Consider the following 5,415-nt stretch of genomic DNA (forward strand, 5'->3'; position numbering starts at 1 on the left):
TTTATGTAATTGTTCTTTAGTTCCAATAATAAGGACTTTCATATAGACTGTTATTAGAGGCTGAATTGTGTCCCTCCAAAATTTATATGTTGAAGTCCCAATTCCCAGTCCCTCAGAATGTGACTTAGATAGGGTCTTTAAAGAGCTAAAGTTAAAGTTAAATAAGGTCATTAGAGTGAATCCCAATTCAATATGAAAGACATCCTTATACAAAGAAGAAACTGGGACACAACATGTACAGAGGGAGGATGCTATGAACATACACGTAGAAGATAACAATTTATGCACCAAGCGGTGAAGCCTCAGAAGGAGCCTTGTGGACGCCTTCATCTCAAGACTTGAGCCTTTGGAACTAAACATTTCTGTTGTTTAAGCCACCTAGTTTATGGCAGTTTTAGTAAGCTAATACAACAGTGCTGATTCATAGTTTAAACATTTAAAAAAAGAGGGGACAAAAATCAAATTCATGCTGGTATATATTTTATATAATGCATATATATAATGCATATGTATGTTACATAATTTGAATACAAAAATTATATTTGACTGTTAGGATCTTATATAAATGTACATTGTAATAATTATTTATTAATTTATTTTTTTACGCGAGACAACCCTTGATTGACCTCACAGATTGCAAGGACCTTGTCAGTTTACAATCCCTTATGTTTTTATTTTTTACACCTACAGCACCTGGTCCTCCTAGGTGGTCTCCCATCCAAGTACTAACCAGGCCCGACCCTGCTTAGCTTCTGAGATCAGACGAGACCGGGCTTGTTCAGGGTAGCATGGCCATAGTAAAAAAATACATTAAATGTAGGTGCTTATTTTCTCATTCAATACCAAACGCATTTCAAAATGTAAGGTAAGACTACGCATACGTTACATGTTATATAACACCTCATACCCTTGTGGAGTCCCAGGTAGCACCTATAATTAATCCCACTAGTTCTACCTATAAACATATGAATATTCACACTAGATGGGAGAAACTGTATTGATCCTCATCAATATAACTGTTCAGTGGGACAGAGCTACAAAAACTTTTGGTTTTTCAAAAGTTTGGGACTATTGAACTCCCAGATTATTAATCTGAATATAGAAAAAGTAACGTAGGATCCTGGTGCTAACATCTGCCTGATTAAGGACTATTAGGGCTATAAACCATACCTATTATCCTCTGCTTCATGCTGTCATCCTTGGGGATCGCATTGCCATCCCTGGTTTGGATCAGCTCTTGATCTGCTTTAGAGACAACACTGAGTCTTCGAGGGATCAAAATGAATGTATTAATTTCAAAGAATCCTCAGTGTTTAATTCCTCAAAAATCAATGCTTTAATAAACTATATATTATAACCCAAGAATTGTGATCCACGGTATTTTTTGGAAGATGAATATCCCATAAGGTATGAATAGGTTCATGTGATGAAGGTGGGGTGACAGGGGATTCTTCGAGTCACCACTGCAGGGTTTCTGACAGTCTGTACTAGCGGTAGATTTCTTTATAAATCTCTAAAGTAGAACATGATCAACAAGTTTCTTAAAATTATCCACCCATAAGTTTTTCTCCCCCAGATTCTATCAGCATTCCACTAGTGTGAGAAATATCACTTTTTAGGATCTGTCACTCTAGTTTTATTTTGTTCTGTGCTCTATTAGCTTCTGCATAAATCCACAAAACGCTGAAACTCAGGCATGTTTCTCTCCTGTAAAAGTACACTCCCACTGAAAGAAGATAAGAGTGGAAGGGAGGAAGTCGTTGCACAGTGTTCAGTAGCTTGAGAGATGAGAACATTGCAAGTTTGTTACCTTAAAATATCTTATTTTTCTCTTGAAAAAAAAAAAAATCCAAGAATATACCAGCTACATATTCTCCTCAGGATAGAACAACCAGTGTTACTGGTTAGAAATGTTACAGATGTTTCTACATGGGTTGCATCTACCATATTTAATCACATTTAACATCCAAACTATTATAAAATAGTTTGTCATTCTGTGAAGCAATTTTTCAGCAGAGGACAGAAAAAGTCTGCAGACAAATCAACTCTTGATATACGATTAATTGTAAGGTGTATCTTGATTTCTGAGATGTTAAAACAAAGAAACAAACAAACAAACAAATAATAAATGTTTTCCTAATTGAAAAACTCATACTTTTATTAAGAAAATTTTTCTGGAAACTAATGGATGAACATGAAAGAAAATTCAATTTTATTTTGATATCTTGGAGATCATATCTTAGAAATCAGTCTTATTGCAAAATTCTTAAGGTTTTTTTTCATGTCATAGGAGAAATCAAGAACTATTCTCTCTAAGAGTTTGCCAGTAAGAATCACCAGCAAGGGGTGTACAAAGAAGAAACAGGACAGGGGCTGTAATTCACATCGTATCTAGTCTAGAAAGGGCCAGCACAAGAGAAATGAGTTATCACTGGTCACCAGATATAACGTAAAAAACTGAAGAGATGTGCGTTTGTTCCTTTACCCATTCATCTTCAGCACTGGCTGCAAAGGAGTGTTAAATAAATATGTGTTAAAAAAAATAAATAACCATTTGTTAACCATAATAGGGAACTGATAGTGTTATTCTTAATCATTTTGTTAATAGATTTATTTATAATGGACATTCACATACTTATGAAACACACCGCATAGTCTTATATTATCTGTTCAATCCTCTGCTGAATTCTTTCAAGTGATATATTATTAAGGATTTTTATAACAATAGTCTGACTGGAAGAATATTAGGCTATTCCAAATATGAGACCTCCTTCTTTTTCCTGATGAAAAAAATTTGAAAATTATACTTAGCTTACTTGTAATATGAATTTTCACGGTTATGGATAAAATAGTTAGAGACTTATTTATGATATATAATTAATCGACATATGTACACATTAAAATTAAGTTATTTGAAATAATAAATGCACTTAGAAATATTTTTAACCTCGCAGTTTATAAGTTAATTGTATTCTATCGTTTTTTATATGTATCCTTACCCTCACATGCTGATAGCATTCCACTAGAACCTAATTTTTAAATAACTCTTCATTTCCAAATATGATACTGTCAGTGGAAGTTGGATCCTAAAGCTCGTGGTTGAGGTTGATTGTGATGTTCAGCTCTTCTATATCTTTAGTAATATTTTTTCTTATTTTTCTATCATTTTCTAAGGGGGGCATGTTAAAAGCTACTACAAGAATTGTAGAATTATCTACTTTTAGCAAATATTACTCCTTAACATTTAAGATATAGATATTTAGATTATAAAATATTATATATAAACATAACATATAGACATAGTATCACCCTTTAATTTCATTAATTTTTGCTTTATTTATTTGAGGCTTTAATATTAGGCACATATTCATTTATAAGGATTGCAGATTTTTCTATTGTTATGTAAGAAATTACTACGCAGTTATAGATGTGGAGTATGTGTTCACTAGCCTGTAGTTCTACATCAAAAGTCCAGCAATGTGTGGCTTGGTTTCTGTAGTCAGAGTATGACAAAGCTAAGATCGAGGTGTCAGCCAGGTTGCGTTTTCATCCCGTTGCCCCCCAAAATGTTATATTCTTGTCATCTAAATATCTGGTATCGCAAGTGGCAAATTGAATCAATTCCTACCTCTGTGACTCTGTAAATAAATGTCATTGTTATTCCATCCTGCTAACTGGTTTCCCATAAATTTAAAGGAACATAATAGCAGCTTGCTTATTGTATTGATTTTACAACCTTGAAGATGTTTTTAATCTGGGGAAAAGTAAACCTTTACTAACAAGTCATTTCTTTCTCAGCAGATAATTCTAAGTTACAGGATTTCATTAGGAAAGGAAAGCATCCCGTTAATAACATGGAGTGGTTGAAATGTGATTTATTTAGCCTGTGGATCTTTAATTTTCTAAAAATATAACATTTAAGAATTTCAATTATTTATATGGAATATTTTGAAGGTTATTTATTTGAAATTAATATTCACTTATATGTGCTCATTGAACAAAAAAGAGCAAATAACGCCTTGCATCTTAAGGCAACAAGACAAGGAACAGGTACAAAAGAAATAAGGAAAAAAGACAGTTACATAAATAAAGGATGTACTAAAAGTATAACTTCCAAGGACCCAGTCGATTAATCCTTTCTGACTTAGATATGTTATCAAATACTAGTGATCTAAAGAAAGCCTTCTCTAATCCCATCTTTGTGGTTTTTTTCCCCCCTACATTAACCAGATGTCTGTCTGACTCATTTAGAGCAGGCATCTCTCGCTTCCTGGGTTAAATGATTCAACATTGTTCTGCACCTACATTTGAATGGACTTAGGATGGAAAAAGTGCTAAAATCAGTTGTGCTTTAGTGATACTAATTCAAAGAAAAGAAACATATTCTTCCTTCTCATGGAAAGAGAATATTTCCAAGAGAGGCTGAAATTCACTCTTATCATCAAGCATAGTATAGGATACCACGACAGTTCCTAATAATCCTCCCAGTTCTAGAATTTTGGAAAATAAGATCTAAATTATAGAATTTGATCCTGAATGATTGTGTGGTATCCCAAATCATGATTAGTAATTGGAGGAGAAAATGTCAGTCTCATTCTGTGGTGTAAATGAAATTTAATCCAAAATTGTGTTTAGAAGACAATGTTTTGAAAATGCTAAACTGATAGATTTATTTCTATTCAGTGTAAGCCAGGCACCGGGCAGCCATTCCACATTATATACCAGAGAAAGAGGTCGAGAAAATGCCTCTTTGAAGATGCAGAATATATGACGTGCCAAACTAAAAGAGAGCATTGTAACAGGGAGATAATCAGAGTTGGGGGGAAGCAGGCATACAAACGAAGCTCTTCAAGCTGTGGTCCCAGATGACGTAGGTGAGTTGGGTTGAAAGAGAAACGAAAACTCAAGGTGATGAGGGCCTGAGAATCCCCTATTTCCTTTATCCCATCTTCTGCTTCCATGTGTACATTTTCTATTTTTTGACCCTAAACAGCTATAAGAAGTCAAACTGGCCAGGAGCCTGGCCTAATTTGACAGATAGTGAGACTTATTTGGAGTTGTTGAGATTTTCCTTGGGTTCCTGCTGGACAGGAAGACACCCAGGAGCTGCTTCCCCCAACTGCAGTCAGAGGACTTAGAGGTAGCTGATGATGCTGACTGGTACACCTACCCCGGAGGTCACAGTGGCTGCATTTGAGTGATCTTATAGCTAGAGCAGGAAGATCAGAAGTTAGGAATATGTCCAGGGCTAGTAACGCTCCCTTGCCAAGAGACAGATGACAAAAGGAAATCCAAAAAAGACAGCCTTCAGAAAGAGACTGAGTAAATTAGTGAAATGTAGTGATTTTTCTGAACAAGATATTTTTCTACTCCACTTCTAGCGGAATGGGCAGGTGCAGGATAGAGTACTGATAA

The 5,415-nt window shown here is 34.7% G+C and overlaps 1 pseudogene; it reads right to left on the reverse strand.

The window, feature by feature from the left end:
- Window positions 1–681: 681 nt before the first annotated feature.
- On the reverse strand, window positions 682–800 carry LOC112483008 (annotated as a pseudogene).
- Window positions 801–5,415: the final 4,615 nt, after the last annotated feature.

Source organism: Pteropus alecto, unplaced genomic scaffold (genome assembly GCF_000325575.1).
Source record: "Pteropus alecto unplaced genomic scaffold, ASM32557v1 scaffold66, whole genome shotgun sequence".
In the NCBI taxonomy this organism is placed as follows: domain Eukaryota; kingdom Metazoa; phylum Chordata; class Mammalia; order Chiroptera; family Pteropodidae; genus Pteropus; species Pteropus alecto.